This window comes from Lathyrus oleraceus, chromosome 6 (assembly GCF_024323335.1).
Source record: "Lathyrus oleraceus cultivar Zhongwan6 chromosome 6, CAAS_Psat_ZW6_1.0, whole genome shotgun sequence".
Lineage (NCBI taxonomy): Eukaryota > Viridiplantae > Streptophyta > Magnoliopsida > Fabales > Fabaceae > Lathyrus > Lathyrus oleraceus.
In genome coordinates, this window is record NC_066584.1 from 42,971,774 (window position 1) to 42,994,404 (window position 22,631).

General features: G+C 33.2%; 1 non-coding gene and 1 pseudogene across 1 annotated transcript; both read right to left on the bottom strand.

Annotated features, from left to right (window-relative positions):
• Nucleotides 1-4,845: 4,845 nt before the first annotated feature.
• On the bottom strand, nt 4,846-4,932 carry LOC127099469 (small nucleolar RNA Z221/R21b). The gene has a single exon (XR_007793966.1). It is a non-coding gene; the product is annotated as a small nucleolar RNA Z221/R21b (small nucleolar RNA).
• Nucleotides 4,933-10,913: 5,981 nt separating this feature from the next.
• On the bottom strand, nt 10,914-14,814 carry LOC127093909 (ATP-dependent DNA helicase PIF1-like; annotated as a pseudogene).
• Between the last annotated feature and the right edge of the window lie 7,817 nt (nt 14,815-22,631).

The window sequence follows — 22,631 nt, forward strand, 5'->3', positions numbered from 1 at the left end:
ATGGGATATGAAATGAAGAAGAAGTATGACAAATATTGGGGGGAAATTGAAAACATCAACAAGTTTATTTATTTTGGTGTGATTCTTGACCCTATATACAAGTTAGGATATGTAGAGTGGTGTTTTAATGATATGTATAATGGCGAGTCGGTGCCTTTTACTAATATGATTAATGTGATAAAAAAGGAGTTGTTTAAACTATTCAATTGGTACAAGGGTATACATGAAAAGCAACATGGACCCTCTACTAGTCCTAATGAGGGTGGTTCATTTGGTGATGGTGTTCCTAATGTTGAAGTTCCATCTCATTTTGCAAGGGTTGAAGCTTTTAAAGAGCACCTTAAACAAAAAGATTCAATAGATGAAAAAAAATGATCTTTAGAGGTATCTAGATGATAATTATGCCGATGATTTTAACTTTGATATCCTTATGTGGTGGAAACAAAACTCTTGTAGATACCCTATTTTATCAAAAATGGTGAAGGATGTTTTAGCTAGTCCAGTATCCACTGTCGCTTCTGAAAGCACATTTAGTATCGGGGGCAGAGTTCTAGACACATATAGAAGTTCACTAACCCCTGAAATGGCAGAGGCTTTGATTTGTGCACAAGACTGGTTGAAACCTACACTTAGTCAATTCAAGGACTTGAATATAAATGAAGAATTTGAGTTGTCTGCCACTATTGTTTCAGGTATGTAAATATTTGAGTATGAGTATTTAGTGTATTAATGTATTGGCTTTGGTTTTGATTTAATTATTTGGTTTCTGTTTAATTTTATGCAGAATTTGGTGGTCCCTCTACTAGTGGATCAACATCTGGTGATGGATCTGATGCTGTTGGAAACGGAAATGAACCAGTTGGTGGTTCATCTCAATCACATACTTGATGATGGTTGCGGTTTTTGTATTTTTCATTTGATTTACTTATATCTATGTTTTTTACATGTATTAATATATTTTTGTGTTTCGTTTCAGTTTGTTTTTTGGAGTCATTTGTGAAAATGACTTTATTTTGGGCTACTGATTATTATGGATAATCAGCTTATCTATCAGCTAATATCCTCAACAGTTATTTTTTTTGTGATAATATATCAACCAATATCCTCACATGAAGGTATTAGTTGTTTCCCAAAAGGAATCTATGTGTTGGATAACTATCTTTATAGGTTTTGTTTGAATGAACTTGTTTACTGGAAGTATATGTTGTTAATTATACATACTTGATGTTTTCCTTTAGTGTGAGGGATAATGGTTATCCTCGAGTTGCCATTATCAGAGATAGGGAAAAGGATCGAAGTGATCCAGGTTATGATCGTAGCTATGGAAGGTAAGTTTTATCTATGTACCGTAACAACTTTCTGAAAACGAGTATCATAATTACAAGTGCAACATTTTTTTTTCATTTGATTGTGCTGCACAGTCTTGTGTTTGTATAAGTGAAAATAAAAAGAAAAACTATTTTTTCATGTGAGAGATAGAAGAGGAAGAGCCAAGAATGAAGTTTATTTTATCTTGATTGCATTTAAATGGAACTCTTGATTATATAATTTATAAAACTTATTATGGAATGTTTAGAGACGTCTTCTGTTTCTTTTTTTTGTGGTTATCTTGTAGTCGATGCATTTGTACTAATTTAAACTTTAAAAGCTGGTTGGGATTGACTTATTTGAATTTATCTATTGACAGAGATACTTATGAGACTGTTTAGGAGAGCTCTATGATGTAGCTTGACACTTTTGATTGAATGTGTGTCTGGTGTCAGACACGACAGACACATTTTTCATCAATCAATTCATTTTCTTTAATTATTATCAGTGTAGATGTGTTAGTCTCGTGTCTTGTGTGCGTGTTTGTGTCGGTGCATTATAGGGATAGCTTATGGAAACAACTTATGAGACACCCACAAGCTCTCATGATTGCTTTGAAAACAACTTATAACTTGTATGCAAGTGATTGAAGGTGTGTTTGGTGTCAGATACGACGGTGACACATGTTGCATTCAATCAATTCATTTTCTTAAATTGTTATCGGTGTAGTTGTGTTAGTGTCGTGTCTTGTGTGCGTGTTTGTGTCAGTGCATTATAGGGATAGCTTATGGGAACAACTTATGACACACCCACAAGCTTTCACGATTGCTTATGAAAGCAACTTATAACTTGTATGGGAACTGTTTGACTTTATTTTATCCTTTGTTATAGAAATAGTTTATACATCAACATTTATATGATATGCACCTATGTCATAAGCACTTATTTAAGTTGTTGATTCCAAATAGGGTCTAAATATATTAGTTGGCTTACTAATTAGATTGAATTTAATTATTGGTTCAGGTATGCTAGGAGTCTCTCAGCCTCCGCAGTTAATTTGGTGCCCTTTAATTTGCTAAAAGCTCAACCTTCATTTGCTCAGTATGACGTTACTTTTAATCAGTTGGGTCAAATGGCACAAACTCAAGCTTCACTTGGATATGGACCTCATTCAACCCCGATAATGAGCCCTTTTTATACCCCAGGACTGAACCCAGCATCTGGAGATGGTGCTTACCTACAGTGGCCAAGTCCTACAATGATGTATGCACATTCATATGACCAATTTAGACATGTTGTTTACCAGGTAAACCACATTTATTTCACTTAATGTTTTTACCATGTTGAGTTTGCTGAGTGATTTCTGTATTATTAGCTGCAAATACCATGACATGCTTGCAATAAATCTAATCATTTCTTAAATTACCTGTGTTTTGAGTTGACCATTTTGATTGAAACAGTAGTCATACTCAATACTTATAATTTACCTTATAATTTTTCGCTTACATTCAAAATCATAGTCCAATATAACATTTGAAATAACAAGTGAGTCTTTAAAATCACTATCAGAGCAGTGTGTCTATTGTGTTGGTTAGGTGTTGGTTGGTCTTTGCATTTGGCATTCACAAATGTCAAAAACAATGTAAGAATCTATAAACCAAGCCGAGAAAGTATAGAGAACCTGAACTTGAACATGCCAGAAAATGCCTCCGCCGTCGCCAGAGACAGTTTTTATGCTACTTTTGATCTTTGCAGTTATAGAAATGCATAGTAGAATAGAGTTGTCTCTTCCATGTCTTTGTTTTGGTTGAATCACTAGGAAGAGAGGTAGGGCAACATGAATTTAAATTGAAAAAGGACAGAACAGCCTTTCTAAAGGGCAATTGTGCTGCTATTTGACTGTGATTTGCTGCCGCCGCTATTTCAAAATGCAGAAAATTAGGATTTATCATCCCACCATAGCACCAATATTCACAATAAGTGCTCTATCTAAGGCGTGTACTCCCTAAAAAGGGCACCCGATGATCCCCCCTAATGACCTTTGCTTTATTAATAAAAAAACAAACAATTGAAATATTTATTTAACTATCTTCTAATCACAAATATAAGTGATTTTTTGATAAGATCTGGTGGTTATTTATAAGAGGAAGCATATGCATTTAATAAAGAATCGGCTTATATTGTTATTTTTCCTTTCTATCAACACTTTCTTTTTGAACAAAGTTGAATAACTTGTCCAATTAAAGGAATCACTTTATGGATGATTAATTTTTCTGTGTATGAATTTGCCTCCCAGGCATGGAATAGTTTTTTCACTTCCTTTTTAAATTCTCTGATTTTAGATGTTCTATAGTTCTATAATACAACTGCTAAGATATCTTTATTTTTCTTTGCAGGATACAACTGCTAAGATATCTTTATTTTTCTTTGCAGGCTCCATTTGGTCAACCATTGAGCTTTCATTATTCACAGAACTATTAGATGATACATAGGGAGGAAGGTTTGTATTTGGATTCAAAAGTTGTGTTGTTAGCCTTATATATAGACCATTGTTTCTTTTCGGTTATTGTAGTATGTAACTTTGATTTTCAGTTTTGATAGTTACAGTACTTCTTATGTTACAGTTTTTCTTATGTTACAATTTATAAAATAGTGCATACATGCAAGATAGTGCTGTAATTGCATCCTGGCAAGTTTGGAGGATTGAACGTAGATTATGGTATAAATGGCAAGTAGGTTGGCAAGGTGTCATTTCTTATCTCATAAATATCAATACAAACAACCAGAAACAAACCTGAGCTAATTTTGATAAATTTTCCAACGATTGTAATTTCCTTTATAAAGACACACTTATATGGTTAAGTCCCTGATTTTGACACCATTTTTAATTTAATTTTTGGTTATGATTCAGGGACCCTATCGTGTTTCTGTCGCAACAAGTCCAATCCAAGCCATCTCACTTTTTGATATTGTAAATTAACTTTGATAGTATTTTTTAATTTGTAGTGAAACTATATCACGAATAATTTTGGTAGTATTTTGTACATAAAAAAATCATAATTACGGAAACGAAAGCCCTTCTTAAACACATAAAAGATAATTAAGACAGTCTCAGAAAAAAACACTGGCATCCAACCTGTTTTTAATCGAAATAAATGGATAAAAGCATATTACAAAGTAACCTTAGACATGTGCTAACCATACATAGTTTTCAACCAGATAGAAAGCATGAGAAATTGATAAAAGATGGGATTACACAAAAAAATGATTAAATTCAACGAAAATATATCAGTCAAATAAAAATTATATCAAATCATTAAAAAAAATGACTAAATTTGAATATAAATTAAAGAGAACCATCAGACACCAAAATTTCATCCCCAGAAGCTGTAAAGCTGTACGGTCCGCATCATGGTTGGGGCTATAAACCCCCCATCATTTGGTTCATCAATTTTATAAATAAAAAAAAAAACACTTCAATGAATTATCAATAGAAAAACAAAAGAAAACAAAAATTCAAAAGAATCTATAAGAAAAGGGCTCAGAAAAATAATGGGTATGAGAAAGTTATCAGCACAGAAAATCAGAGTGGTGCATGACTATCTCTAGGAATCATCACAGCCCATAAAACAAAATTAACAATAAGAAAAAAGCTGTAAAAAAAAAAGTAGAGAGAAGCTATGTGAAGAAGAAAATAAAATGAAGAAACTAGAGCTGTAGCGTCGCTTATATATTGGAAAAGGTAGAAACCCTAATCGGTTTTACGGTATTCTTTGTTGTGAATGGGCCGCTCCATCTATGTTCAACAGCCAGCCCAATTCTTCCTTAATCTAATCAACTCTGAGATTACTCGTAGAAAACTTTACCCCGTACCCCTATAATTGTACCCACACCCTTATATTTAAATTTTTTTGACCAAAATACCCTCATATAAATAGGGTATATTTTCCATTTCTAAATTTTTTTACCATTTTTATCTCAAGAATTTCGGAAAAGAGAATTTTTCACTTTTTGGCATTGTAAACCGGAACACTCAAAATAAGTCTTTCGGTTCATGAAATGTATACCGGAACACATGTCTAAAGAGTTCCGGTTTGTTGCCTTTAGGGAGCACTGAACCGGAAGTCTTTTAGAAAGTCTTCCGGTTTGAATTGTTGTATATCGGAAGTCTTTCTTAAAGACTTCCGATTTGGATGATCTAAACCGGAACTCTTTAAGAAAGTGTTCCGGAAGTCATCTTGTTTTTTTTACTCACCGGAACTCTTCTTTGAAGTGTTCCGGTACGTTTTTTTTTTTTTTTTTAATTTTTTAAATTTTTTTTTTTTTGCAGTGGTTCGAAGACAAGGTGCAAATGGTAGGATTCCAGTCCGCACGTTAGACCAGGGTGCATCTTCATCTGCAGCTGAGCCGGCTGGATATCCAGGAGGGTCGTACGATACGTCTCTTTTGGTGAAGTACGAGCATCATGTTGCTCGACATTTATGGTTCGGTGAGGTAAGTAAACGGGCTATATTTGAAAATGAATAATAGTTGAATATTTTATATTTTGTTTTCTAATATGTGTTTTAATTGTTTTTAGGAAAGAGGTCCAAAGAAAGAGTTAAAGGTTGTTGGACATGGACTGAAGTTGACTTCTAGGGTTCCATTGGCTCTTCCACCACATATTGAGAGTTAGGTATCTAGATCCGGTTTATCTTCACTGCAGAGAACCAGTCTAAACAAGATAGACCAAATCTTGTCTCTGTATTTGTGGAAAGATGACATCTAGAGACATCTTCATTTCACATGTCGTTTGGTGAAATGAGCATTACTTTAGATGATGTCTCATGTCTACTTCACTTGCCCATCAGGGGTATCTTCTGGAGTCCTCAGGATGTGACTGAAGAGGTAGCTGTTGAACTTGCTGTTGACTACCTAGGAGTGTCACAGAGTCAGGCACAGTCACATGTTCGTAGCTGCAGGGGGTCGTATTACAAGTTGGAGTGGTTATACGATTTATTCGTACAGCATAGAGCTGCTTCCAGCTGGGCATATGCGACCAGAGCATATCTACTGATGTTGGTGGGTTCCACCATATTTGCTGATAAGACCTTTACACTTGTAGAGGCACGATACCTCCTCCTGTTTACGGACTTGGATAGATGTTCAGGATATAGTTGGGGAGCAGCTTCACTAATTACCCTCTACAGATATCTTGGAGATGCGTCCATGTACAGTTGCAAATAGCTCGGTGGATATCCTACTCTCCTACAGGTATATAATTTAATTTTGTTTATTAAGTGTTGGATTCATTTTATAAAATATGTTAACTTAATTTATTTTATTTATTATGTTTGTATTTTGTAACAGTGTTGGATTCACGAATACTTTTCAACTGTTGGAAAAAGAGGGGAGAATTGGAAACCTGCTGATAACTGTGGTCTTCCCCGAGCGATGAGATGGTCGTATAGGCAAGGAGTCTTGAAGGTTGATGATTTATGACCTATTTTGGATGAGCTGACACCTGCCGACGTCATATGGCGTCCATTTGAGGATCATAGAGCATGGCGTCTATTTGATGAGATATGTCTTTACAGGGGCTGCTTGAAGTGGGGTGAAACAGTTGTTCCATACTTACCTGACAGATGTTTACGTCAGTACGGGTATAGGCAGTATGTTCCATCCCCACCTCTGGATTGTATGATGGCGACGGATATTGATGTTGATTGGATCAGTTACCATCAGAGTGTTATCGCTGTGATCGGTCCATCTAACGTGGCCACCACTCCATCTGATGTAGAAGATGGTTATCTGGAGTGGTATTATTGTGTTTCGCATCCACGGTTGGTCCCTCCCCATCGTGACGATCCTAGAGAGGTACCAGTTCCTGTATATGACGCAGGGCCATCTGATCCTGATTGGGCTCGTGTATCTACATTGATTCATCGTTATCTGAGACAGGTTAATGCCGAAGAGGAAGATCCACAGTTTGCTGATTTATTTGAAGCTTTGCATATTTCTCGTTCACATTGATTTATGTATTAAGTTTTAGAACTGAATATAATAGACATAATATAAAATTCATGTTTTGATAACATATTTATGTTTTGAGTACATATTCATGCTAATACAGGTGTAAGTAATTGCCAATGTTGCATACGTTCTGTAAATCCTAACATCCATGTAGTTGCTGTATGAGAACGAAAATTCTTCCAATCTAATGTGAACGGTGGCAATGGAAACCCCTCTTTCATGTTAACCTGATAAAGTAAAATAATTAAAATATTAACTCATATAACATAAAATATTAACTGAAATAATGTAGTGAAATAATTAAAACATTTAGGCATATAAATACGTACCTGAACCCAATGATTGTGGTTAACAAAACCAATGCAATAAATAGAGATATTTGGTGAATGTGAACTTGTCATCGGAAAGAAAGTCATGCACAGATTGCCTAAACAGACAAGTACAACATTATAGCGATTTGCTATCAAGTAACCCATATCTGGTAGACTCAACCATTTTTCAGGTGGTTGTGAACCAAAGGATTCTATCATCAAAGATTCTCTCACTTCTGACAACCGATTAGAAAATAACTTGTCATACAAAGTTGACCCATCCTTGTCTATTATTTCCAACCCCAACTCTCTGCGAACCATTGGCCAACCATCCTCACCATATCCATGCAATGATGCAATGACTCTAAATCCACAATTACCATCTGATTCAACATTAACTACATCTTCAATGTATGACCTAATATGATTAGGAAATTAAAGAATGAATTGTGGTTGCTTCTTTGATAATTTTATCTTCTTCGAAGTCTGTGATGGTTGAGATTGCCTTTGTGAAGATTGAGATGCCTTATCAACATACTCATGATACGAAGGGTCCCTATAAACATCATATTCTGTTGGTTTTTTCCCTTTCTTCTTCACTCCTCCTTTGGTTTTTAGTTTCTCAGGTGGTGGACACAATGGAGTCATTGTTGGGTATGCTAGTTCACATACCCTACCCTTTAATGCCCTTTTCCCAATAACATCTAATTACCTAAATCGTCTCCACAATTCATCCATTGCAGAAGTCATATCCACCTCTGATCCATCATCTTCACCTACCTCTAACTCAACTTCCATAGTTAGTTTCCTCCAATGAACATGAACATCATCAATGGGTATTGGTATACCACCTAGTGTGTATCTTCCTAACTCACAAGCACAAGGTAACCCATAAGATGTTCTAAGAGTACAACCACATATTTGTCTGTTAGTTCCAACATAATCAACTCTCAATAACTCTTCAGCAATATGTCTCAAAGCAGCTCGAGATACGGAACCACGCAAATAACCATAAAAGGGACTTACGTGCGCGTGCTCAACTTCGTAAAAACTCTTTTGAAAAGAAGCTCTAATGTTTCCCAGTTGTAACCTCAAGTTGTTATTCATGGCTTCCCAACATTTGACCATGTCACCTATACTGTTTCCTAACATCTGCTTTAACTTCCAATGAGCAGATTCAACCCTAAAAATATTGAAAATAACACATAAAAAATACATAGAAATAATATCACATATAAAAATAACACATACAAAATTATAAGACGTACTGATTAGTCGTTGTGTTACCCAAATGTAGCACTCGATTAATCCATGCTCCAACAAATCTATGCCTATGTGGAGTCAACCATGTGTCTTTCACATAATTAATAAATCCACTATAATCAACACATGCTTGCTCAAGTTGATGCAACCGTTGACCATACTCAACCTCATCACTAGCCCAGACAACTTCCATCCATAATGTGTATATCGTCTTTTACAGGTCATTCACCACATGTTGTTTGCATTTGGCACCAACGTTTTTGTTAATGTGAAATCTACATAGCAAATTAATCGACCTGGGAAACACAATTTCAATTGCTTTCATCAAAGCAAGATCTCTATCTGTCAAAATCACTTGTGGACACATGTCTTTCTTCACAAACAACTCTTTTAATTTCTCCAATACCCAGCAAAAATTCTCTGTTTGCTCAGACTCCATATACGCAAATGCAACAACAAAAGTCAACTCGGTCGATGTCATGCCAACAATTTCAAACAAAGGTTGTCTATATTTGTTTGTCTTGTAGGTGCTATCCATAACTAACACAATCGGAAAAATATTCAACAACTTAACTGAATCAGGATGTGCCCAAAATATCTCTCTCACCACTTCCGAGTCATCCTTTTTTCTACTCCAATAGACATAGTCTGCATCCTCAATAAGCTTAAACAGATGATGTATCTCACTCATAGGACCTCTTATCTCCTTTTGTATCACACTTTTATGCTTGTATACTTGCGTAATCCGAGTGACATTCTCAAGATATCGGTCTTGCAAGGAAAGCAATATGTGTCTAGGTGGTACATGTCTCTTTGCCAAATCAGCGACATGTTGCTTCTCATCTGTGGTCAACCTACCAATAAACGAATGACCTTCTAATTTATCAGGTAAACCATGATTATGTAACCCACATTTTACATTAATCTTCCAACCAGATCCATCTTTCGCCGGAGTCGACCTGATTTTAAATGGGCATCCACATTTCTTGGACGCACTTTGGGTACCACTATCAGTAATCTTGTGTTTCCCACCTTTATCACAACCAAATATTAATTTGTTACTTCTCCCTCTCTTCCCCGTTTCAGTATTTGAACGGCTGATAATAACAGTTACTTTATGTTGGATTCCAACCTCTTTAATCCATCTGATAATCTCTTCTCGTGTACCAAATCTTTCCGTCGTTATAAACGCATCAGTAGTATCTACACATATTTGGGGAAGATTTTTCATTCCTGCAAAATAAAAAACAGATTAAAAAAATTAAAAAAATATATAAAAAAAAAGCAAACCGGAACACTTCTTGAAAGAGTTTCGAAACACATATTATACAAACCGGAACTCTTCTCCAAAGAGTTCTGGTATGTGTAAATTTGTTTACCGGAACACTTTCAAGAAGTGTTCCGGTTTGTAATTTTTTTTAAATTGAAACGGAACTCTTTCATTAAGTCTTCCGGTTCATTGTTTTGTGTATTCCGGAAGTCATTCTTGAAGTCTTCCGGTTTGGGAAAAATATCTACCGGAAGTCTTTTTGCAGGAGTTCCGGTGCGAGGGGTGTGAAACGTGTAATTTCTGAATTTTTCAACTGAATGGTAAAAATGATATGGTAAATTGGTTAAAACCAATTAAGGGTAGAATGAGAATTTTTAAAATTTTGTAGGGGTATGAGGCTAACTGTAGGGGTACAAGGTAAAATTTTCTTACTTGTAATATATATAATATATTCTATTTCATAATTTCAGTTGTATCGTATCGATACATATTTAAAGAGTATTTCAATTTATTTATTTACAACAATTAATAAAAACATTATTGTGAACTAGCGTTCAGACGGGCACTCCCGTGCCCGTCTGTCCGCTTTTTTTAATGCGCACAACAGAGAAAAATAAATATTTGTTTTTCTTTTTATAAGGTTTTTATTGTAGGTCGCATTAAAAATAATATTATTACATTTTGAAAATGGTAAATAAAGATATTCAAAATTATATCGAAGCATGCAAAGTAATATTGATACTGTGTAATCAATGACGTTCTTTAAGAGGAATGCCGAACATGAAATCTCTATTCGAAGTATTTTCTTTTTCCCTGCAATTGTTTTCCGTAGTAAAGAAAAAATGTAAGACTCTTAAATTAGAATTTTTTTAGAGAAAAAGATAGTAAAATTAAGAGTAAGTTGTGTAATATAGCTTTTGCTTACCTTATAAAGATTCGAATCAATTCTTCGTACATCCCTTTATCAATGCGCTCTTGAGATTTAAAAAACTACAAATACATGACGAAATGTCATATTATAAAAGAAATACATTCAGAACATTTGACTCGTTTGAATATAATATAGTTTATTGTGACACAAATAATACCTGGAGAATGGAGATACTTTGTTTTAGTCTAGATTTGGTAGAACAACAATTATGACTTGTTTCTGAATTACCTGGATTTCTGGTAAATAAGGAAAACAATGGACTTAGTAAATATATATGGTTTTATTTACATAAACCACAAATAGAAGTTAAATTCATGCATTCAAAAATAATCTAGAGTAAATATATTCTTAAATGAATTAAATAAAAACCTCTTCATCTTTTGAGATATTATTTCTCTTTTCACCATTTTCCAAAGTTGTGTTTTATCTGTTATCACTGTGGAGCTCCAACCGATGGAGTAAATTTTCAAACGTTTGATCTGTTTCAATGAGGATGATAAAAATGTTACTGAAAGAGTGATGAAAGTGCAAGAACTTTTTTTATACGTATTATGAAAAAGATAAATACACCTTATTGTCGAGTTTGCCGATGGATGAAATACTTTGTTCATCCTTCCATGTGGTCCATTTATCTTCAAAGTCTGTTATCTAAAATTTATTGCATAAGAATAGTGAGAATAACTATCACCTCATTTATATCTAACATAAAAGCATAAAATAAATTATTAAGTATAACTTACTTTCATGTTGAAGCAAGTTTCAACATTCTTTCGTCTCAACTCCTTACATAATTGAAAGATTTCATCGTGTTCTAGTTTGGCTGTATATTAAAACAAAAGAAAATTATATTTAGTTATTATCTATCTATGATATAAATAATACAATATAAGCTTGGTATGTCGTGTAACCAAAATGGGAATCAACATGTGAGCAATTTTTTCAATGTACTTAATAAATACATGCGGGTGCGATAAAAGAATTTGTTTGTAGACTACATTTTTTGTGTAGTCACCATCTTCTCCTTTCAATTTTCCTTCCTTGGTTAAAACTCTTGTTGTAGTCTGTGAAACACCCCTGGATAAAGCCACATATAACTGTCCATGACTAAAAACATATCGTGGAAGATATATTCCAACATTTGGAATGGTTTGCCCTTGTGATTTATTTATTGTAATTGCAAAACTTAGTCGCACAGGAAACTGCTTTCTACTAAGGACAAAAGGAAGACCATCACTTGCAGATGTTTTTATTTTAATTCTAGGTAAAAAAGCACATTTTCCTGCGTTGCTTCCTGTCAAGATTTCCACATCCAACATATTCATAAATAAACCATGACATAATAACCGGGTCCCATTACACAATCCATATCTAGGATCTAGATTTCGTAACAACATCAATGGTGCACCATTTTTTATCTTTAGAATATGTGGTGGCAAACTACCTTGTGCAATTGAGTTTAAGAATTCTTGCTGGTATAAATTATGATTATCTCCTTCAACCTCGTCAAACGATAACAAATTATGTTCTTCTCCTGGAAACTGATCGATAATCATATCATTCAATTTTTGGACATCATCATTTGTTGGTGTCAAAATAGCTCTTTGTACCATATATGGGGCATCCCAACCATGCAATTCTAAATTAGGAAAAATATGTTGGATAAGTACTTGTATGGAATGTTCACCTTCCCATGGGATTTCAATATGTAAAGGCAACCTCACCATGTCATCTGGTTTGGTAGGTTCAACGCCATCACCAATGCGAATAAGAAATTTTGCAAACTCTTGATCATGCAATGATCGCATATTTTGACGTAAATGCAAAATCTTGGTATGATTCCATAAATGAGACTGAACAATACACGCTGAAATCATTTGTGCCTTAGTACCTTTTCTTACAACAGGAAGAACTTGACGAAAATCCCCCCCCCCCCCATGATCAGAACTTTTCCACCAAATGGAGCATTGTTGCTACAAATGTCTTGTAATGATCGATCTAAGGCTTCCAAACAATTTTTGTTTGTCATTGGTGCTTCATCCCAAATTATTGCGGCAGCAACTCTAATGAGATTTGCAAGATCCTTTTGCTTTTGAATACCACAAATGGAACTTGGTTGAATATCAATAGGCATCTTAAATCGAGAGTGTGCAGTCCTACCACCGGGTAATAATGTTGCAGCTATACCAGATGATGCAGTTGCTAAGACAATTTCTCCTATACTTCTTAAACTTGCCATTAATGTTCTATAAAGGAATGTTTTGCCTGTTCCTCCTGGACCATCAACAAAAAATACCTCACTGTGTTTTTGAACAATTACATTCATAATGGTGTTGAATGCAATGATTTGATCATTATTTAACTTAGCAATAGATTCAATATCTTCATTGGGGGTATCGATCGCTAACTCCTCTTGTATGATACTTGGAACTACACCTCTGTCTATTGTATTAGGGGGTAAATATGGGAGATCATAATCTTCAATCTTTTAACCATGCAGGTTTAAGAGTTCATTCAAGTCCTTCAACAACATATTAGTTAAGTCTGATTCCACAACATTGTTAGTTGTTTGATAATCCTCTACCATATGTGTAAAAAACTCATTCCAAAGGCCTCTAACATCAGTAGGTTCACAAAATATTAAAATCGTCACGAATAACCTTCGTAAAGCATATGGCATTCGGAGACTCGTAGCCTCAACCAAACAATCACGAATACTATGATCAGTCTCTAGAAATCCCCTATCCTCGGTTGATTTTTTGAATGTACTGAAATTCATGCCATTATTTGTAAGAAGATATTCCCAACTGGTTGGACCTGTGACATGCGATAACAACAGTCGCAAGTAAAACTTATCTCCCTCCGAAGGTTCTCCCGATAACTTTTCTTGTTGATCGCCTACGATGCCATTCCATATCCCGCTTGTTCCAACAATAATGCTCTGGAATCTCTCTATACAGATACTTTTTTGCTTGTGGATCTCGTAGATTCAATGCAAAGAATTGTGTGAGCATTGTTTTGGAGTTGCGTTCATTATTTAACACATCTGCAATTTGCTGATGATCATAAAAGCGCACTTGATGGCGGTTCGGCAAGTGGATCTGCAATCTTTCAATTGAAGGATATAATCGGTAAAGAGTGAATCGAAATATTTTCCATAATGCCTCGGGAGCACAAATCCATCTTGCATCAACATATTGCTGAACTTCATCCATGTATGATCCTTTATGAACCTCCATAGCCACACGATCAGGGCCCTTGTACACATATTTATATAGATACTTGATACTTTTAATGCTACTGCAAATCTCTACATTGATGTGACATTCATACTTTAACAGTAACCAAGGGTTATAAGGAACCACCCATCTATTATCGACAGACCTATATTTACCTAACGATACAGACTCATCAAACCTTCTCCTATACTCGGGATATGAGTCAGTGCCTTGACGTGTTTCATCCAAGAATTGTTTTGGATACCTTTTTTTACAATGTCCGTCTTTCATACATGGAGACTTTTGGTTGATTATGCCACAAGGTCTGTGGATCATATGTCTTACAACAGCTTCATGCAACTGTGGTTCACATTCTAATTTAGGTATTTCTGCTCTTACCATACTATCATAATCTTTTGGGTCACGCAACTTATCGTTACTTTCTAAGACCAACAACATATGCACATGCGGCAATCCTCGCTTTTGAAATTCAATGACATACATGTAGCTTTTAACTTTACCCAAGACTCCTTTATTAATAACATCGTCCTTCAATTTATCAAATTTCAAACGAAATATTCTTGTTAGCAAATCTGGATGATCTTGTGGTGTTTGAAAAGGCAAAAGTTCTGATGTTATCTCACTCCAAGAAGGATTGCATGTCATTGTTAGAAAAATATCTGGTTTACCGCCATTAAGAACAATAGCCATGCCATCTTCATAACGTTGTGTCATGTCTCGACGACTGTAACACCCCTTTTTCTACCCCAAAATACTTAATATATAATCAGAGTAAATAAGCACGCATATAAGCAAAAGGGCGTCACATCGACGTTTTCAAAAACTAAAAGCTTTCAAAAACCAACATCAATATACAATACACCTGGTCATTTAAAATAACACATTTCCATTATCATGAATATTCAAGAATATGCGTTCGCAGCGGAAAATAATGAATACTCATGTATTTCATAAAATGATCCATGTCCCATACCATGATCATCTCTCAACAATCACCTCAGGATGAAATAAAACAAGCAATAACATAATGCATAACCAAATGAGATATGAGTTCAATACTACTAATCTACCCAGTGTTACATGACCAGAGCATTGACTCACTACTTAGTCTTCAAACTAAAATACGGGAACTCTCCGGCTAATCTCGAGCGAGCTACCGTCCACTTACTTCAGCAATACTACTCTGGAGTATCTGCATGATACCCATGTAAAGGTAACATTCAAACAGAAAGGGTGAGAATTCAAATCATTATGAAGAGTATAATAAGGCACAATGATTAAATCAACAATTAAAGGAATTCATCACACTTCGTATAACCATGTAAATAATATTTGTCAACATTTATTTCACATGTTTCAAACATCCATCAAAACTCAAGGAGTACAATATTAACATCCAATACTATATTCCCAAAATACACATAACTACAATTATCACATAATCACATATTTTGCCAAGTTATGTACTCAAACATCACCAAATTCAATTACCATGTCTCATACACACATCACAATCACAACAATACATACACTCAATCATCACATAACTCTAATGTGACTCAATGCAAGACATGTGACTCTATGCATGCGGTACCTCAATGTGAACCCAACGTTTCACCGTTTTCCGATTCAATATCTAGAATCCAAGCCACGCTTCCGATCCGGACAAGATCAAAGCCACTACCACGCCTATTTCCAATTAAGGATCAACGTGTGCTACGTCTATTTCCAATTAAGGATCACCGTATACTACCACGCCTATTTCCAATTAAGGATCAACGTGTGCTACGTCTATTTCCAATTAAGGATCACCGTCTACTACCACGCCTATTTCCAATTAAGGATCAACGTGTGCTACGTCTATTTCCAGTTAAGGATCACCATCTACTACCACGCCTATTTCCAATTAAGGATCAACGTGTGCTACACCTATTTCCATTCAAGGATCAACGTCTAATACCATGTGAACCCACAGTTTCACCGCTTCCACAATGAAGCCGACCATGCAATGAATGAATGTACAAATATCAACAACATATGCAATTAAGATCATCTCTACCATCTTAACATTCCACATATCACCATAATTCAACTCTATGAATTATCCACCAATGGTACATATACACATTCATAACAATATATATATCATTCATAAATATGCAATTAAGATCATCTCTACTATCTTAACATTCCACATATCACCATATATAACTAATTATCAATTACGCACAATTAGATTTCATTCCAAGATGATTACAACTTTTAAAATCTCAATTTTTCATTTTTTACAGCAAGTAACCGGTTAACGCTTGGTGGGTAACCGGTTAACATAAAACAGAATTAATTTCCTGCGCAGATTTTCAAGCAAGTAACCGGTTAACGCTCGGTGGGTAACCGGTTACCATAAAAACAGAATCATAGATTTTTAAGCAAGTAACCGGTTAACGCTCGGTGGGTAACCGGTTACCATAAAAACAGAATCACAGATTTTTAAGCAAGTAACCGGTTAACGCTCGGTGGGTAACCGGTTACCATAAAAACAGAATGCAGAATTTTCTGCATTTTTCATCGTTTGAGGACTTTCGGACCTCCGATTTCGATTCCGTAAAAAGCTACACGTTCAGAAAATTATGACTCATACAATACTATAAATATATAACATTAATTTATAGTTTTAACACAATCAAATCATCAAAATCAATAATACTCATCAAAACCTAACAATTCCAAAACCATAAAAATTAGGGATTTCAACCTAAATATACATCTATCCATTGACCCGATCATACTAACCCATAATAATAAGGATTCCCCCCTTACCTCTTCAATTTGATGGAAACCCTAGCTTCTATTTTGTTCTTCCCCTCTTCTCCTTACTCTTCCTCTTCTCTTTCTCTATTTTTGTCAAATGATCAAATGAATCTCATTCTCCCCCTCCTCTTACTATTTATATTAGTATTCTATTTGGGCTTAAAGCATAATACATCTAATTTAATTAATAGGCCCAATAAGACCTAATATTTAAATATCTCTATTTAATTCAAATAAATCAACCACTCAATATACTACCAAGTTAATTAATTCAATTATTCATTATATCTCATATCAACTAAATAATTAATTAACACACCAAATTAATTAATATAATCAATTATTATACTACCTAACAACCAATTAATTACTTAACACTCCAAATAATTAAATAAAATATAATAATAATAATATAAGAATTAATTACTAAAATTGGGTTGTTACATCGACCGCCAATAAATGATGATGGCAATATTGTTCTTTTCCCAATGTTGTCTACGATGATTCATGAAATGCATTAGTATTAGAATATATGAATTATTAGCATTAGAAGTACAACTAATTATTAATCTAAAACTGTATATTTATGCTATATGAATTTGTACATGCATTAGTTTCACCAACATGCAAAGCATCATGTAAACCTTGGTACAATTCAGAACGTATATCACTTTGGTGCTCTTTAATCCACCTTAATCTCCCTGATTCAATTTTGACATAATTGTCTACAACATATTGTTGCAACAGTCGACCCGCATTTAACAACATTGATTGATCATTTGGGCGAATCTACAGTTGATTGAAAAAAATGTCGGTGTTAAATGTAAAGTTTTTTAAACAACACTTAGCTAAGTAGATTATCTACTAAAATTAATCCAAATTTACCTGAAGCATGTAACTGTAATATGCTCGACATGACACTCTTCGTCCATTGCAATTTGTTGTGTTGATATCCCAACCATGCGTCCCGAATGGAAACAATACAGGGTATTGCAAAGGATCATAATATCCCTTTGTCTCTTGAATTTTCTTGAGATTTCCATCACAACGGATGACATTAATATCCCTTCCATAATCCATAGAATTTGCATCACATCCAACAATAATTTCCGCAACTTGTTCAGCAGTTGGAAGATTGTATTAATGGTGATTACTTGGACACTCCTTAAGTATGAGGCTACATTCACTGATATTTGGAAGTATTGAAAGTTGCTTGAACCTAATTACAAAAGGATTAAACTGATGGAGCATTTTCTGTAATTTGTGAACTACATTTTGGTGCAGTTGTGGATTTTCCTGCATTCTATTATGTAGCTCATTATCAGTGTCGTAGATGTATAGTTGTAAGAAACGCGGCCTGACACCCTCATTTGGATAGAAACCTCCTATGTTATGGTAAAAAGCACCTTGAGCACGAAATGTGTATATACCACGACCAGATGCAAGAATATTCTCATCAACATGAACACCAATTGAAGTGAATGAAAGCACATGGTTATAACTTTGAATATGTTGCCTAAAATGTTTTCCTTCAGCTGAACCATCCAAAAATAATTGTTGCAATTCTATAGGAGCATCAACTCGTGAGAATGATACCTTTCCACCATTACAACACGTGTCACGTGATTCATGATGAAACAATCTTGCATTGCAATGTCTACAGGTAAATGGATGAGGCAACCGAGATTTTGCCATCATCATATTTTTGAAATTTCGAGCAATATTGTGCTTTGCTCGAAAAGCATGTCTTGATTCTACAGGCAGGAGTTTGATATTGATTACTGAATATTATCTAAAATCTAAAATACAAATAAAAAATATATGCAAGATGCTTCAATTATTATATTTTAATATTGCATGATTTTAAATGTTACGTCACATGAGCAAATGCTACATTTATTTGAAGCAAAAATTTTACGAACATACCTTGAGGACGACGTGATAATGCACCATTTTCTTTGGCGTCCATGTTAACATATGATATTACTGCATCCTCCAAAGCTTCATCAACATCCATATCATCTGATACAAAAATAATAATTAATATATATACATTTGTAAAAATTAATAATCGCATACTTAGAACTATATCACTTATACCTGTATCGGATTGACTCGTGTTGTTTCGTTGATTAGGTGATGTGCAATTACGATCTGCGGGTTTAAATACATAAAATAAGATATGACGAAAGCGAACAAAATTATGAAATGTAATTTACAATATATATTGATAATCACCAACCAAGTGCAACATCATTAACATGTGTAATTCTACTTGGGTCGGCTTCACTGTCATGAGTTCCTTGAAAGTGTGATCTTGGAAAAGTCATATTTGTAAAATTTTGAAATGGAACTCTCGACTGACTGTTTATAGGGCGAGATGTTTGAGCTTGTTTCTCTTGCTCTTTTCGCCGCCTATAATTTTCACGTCGTCTCGACAAATTGTTTTCTCTCTGCTCGTTGCTCATATTTTGTCTCCTCTTCCTTTCATTTTCGGACCTTCTTGACCTCTGTTGTTGACTTGATATTTGACGGGTATTATTTTCCATTTTATTAATGTAATTGTCAACTGGAAACTATACCGAATCCTCTACAAAAACATAAAATTAAAATAAAAAATTATGAAAATTAAAAAAATAAGCATGAATAACATATAATCATTATATTATTCTATATACTATTTTATTAAGTTATATCATTATATTATGCTTATAAAAAATTATATAAGCATATAATCAAATTATTAATAAACATAAACATAACTTAATATGGTCTTCTATATACTATTTTCATAACTTGATATGGTATTCTATATACTATTAGCGCAGTAAAAAATAGTATATAGAATAATATATGCTTATATGAAAATAACTTGATATAATCATTATATTATGCTTATAAAAAATGCTTATATGCTTAATAAAAATTATGAAAATTAAAAAAATAAGGATGAATAACTTGACATATTATTCACTTGATATATTTTCATACTATATCCTAATTTAACTTAATATATTTTCATACTATATACTAATTTAACTTGATAAATAATTTACCTTAAAATTAAAATTAAAAAAAATGGTATTCTATAAGAGAGAACAAAGTCAAAATGCAATGCAAAAAAAACGGGAGTGATACTTTTCTTCTCTCTAACACTTTCTATTCCCTTACATTTTTAAATTTCCTTTTATCTCTTTTGGTTACTTTTCCAGAAACTTTAAATTATTTCAGTAACTTCAATTAAGTCATGCATCTTTTTCATGTTTCTGCATTAAACTTTGAGGGTTTTTATAAGAACACCATACAATTTCAAGTATATTATAAATTTAAATATGTTGTTGATTTCCGCAAATAACCTACATAAATGTTGCATGACGTACATAAATGTTGATAAATTTTTTAGTGAGATTTCATTTCCGTTTTTTTTCACATAATATTGAATTTGCGCATTCAAAATAATTTTAATAATTAAATTATTTCCACTTAATCTAACACAGTTAAAATACATTAAATATATCACTTATGTAATAATCATGTAATATATTATTGTATTACACTTTATCTAAAATACGTTAAAATAAGTGTTGCAGTGAATAAGATGATTTTATTATTCAAATTATGAAAATATATTAAAATAAGCATTACACTTTGTATGTTACCCAAAATATGTTAATATTGTTTTCTTTTAAGTAATAAAATATTATGTTACCCAAAATACGTTAATATTGTTTTCTTTTAAGTAATAAAATATTATGTTACCCAAAATTTCCACCAATTTATTAATTAATATTTCGTTCGACTAATTATTTTAATAATTAATTAATAATTAAATTATTACAGTATGTGAGTCCATTAAATCAATATAAGTTGTGAACATCACACCCCCACTAAATCAGTTGTGGATTCTGTCCATTGCATTTTGTTTAGGCCGTTACCTAAATATATAGGTGGTCTTTTCTCCGAAGGTACTCATATGAAATTTTGTCTCTTTTAATTATTAATTAATTATTAAAATAACTTCTATAATGTTTGTCCCGTCCAAATAATTATGTGAAAGGTATTTTAAATAATTTGTCCGAAGATACTAATTAGTAAAACGTGGTTATTAAAAATTAATAAAACGTGGTTATTAAAAATAACCGGTACATGAGTACCTAAATATATGAACATACAAAGTGGTACTAATTTCTTAATGCTTTTTAATTAATATAATATAGAGTTTATAAATTAGGAACTATTAAAAACATCATAATTATAAACGTGTAAACATCAATAAATAATTGGTTATTTTAAACGTTTTAATTACAGAAAAAGAATTATTAAACACGTTTTATTAACTCTGTGTAAATAATCATAATTATATGTAATTGGTTATTTTAAACGTTTTAATTAAAACGTAATAATTAAAAACATCATTATTATAATTAATTAGTATACCACTATATAGAAGTTACTAATTTCTTAATGCTTTTTCTATAATAATTACACGTTTTATAAAGTAACTTCTATAATGTTTGTCCCGTTCATATATTTTTACATATAAGAAGTCATAAAAGGTGTAACTTTATAACTTTATAACTCCTATAATATTTACATGTGATATTTACATGAGTATCTAAATATATGAACATCACAGCTTTTGAAAAAGTGCTGATATGACAAATCTCACACCATAAACTTTGAACCTTCTTTCTTTTTGTTAATGCACTTTTCTTTTCCACTTTCACAATTGCAGAATGGAGGACTATAAATAAGTGAAGAAAGTTGATTATACAAATATGAATGAATCCTAACGAAAATTCCAGTGTTGCTTTCGAAACACATAAAGCAAAGAAGTCATAGATAGAAGTTAGAATTCACGTACCTTCAAGAAGTTTCTGGCAAGGCAGTTCAATCGCGAAGGTTGGTCGTTAGATGTATCAGCGGTGATGTCGGAAGTTCAACGGTGATGTCGGAAGTTCAGCGGTGCTTTTGGTTGTTGCTGTAACGGGAGGAAATGAAAAAAATGAAAATCGTGAATGTTCGTAGGATCGTTGTTGTTGGTGGTTCACGTGAGAGATGAAGGTTTATGTTATTTTAAACGTTTTAATTAAAACGTAATAATTAAAAATATCATAATTATAATTAATTAGTATACCACTATATAGAAGTTACTAATTTCTTAATGCTTTTTCTATAATAATTACACGTTTTATAAAGTAACTTCTATAATGTTTGTCCCGTTCATATATTTTTACATATAAGAAGTCATAAAAGGTGTAACTTTATAACTTTATAACTCCTATAATGTTTACATGTGATATTTACATGAGTACCTAAATATATGAACATCACAGCTTTTGAAAAAATGCTAATATGAAAAATCTCACACCATAAACTTTGAACCTTCTTTCTTTTTGTTAATGCACTTTTCTTTTCCACTTTCACAATTGCAGAATGAAGGACTATAAATAAGTGAAAAAAGTTGATTATACAAATATGAATGAATC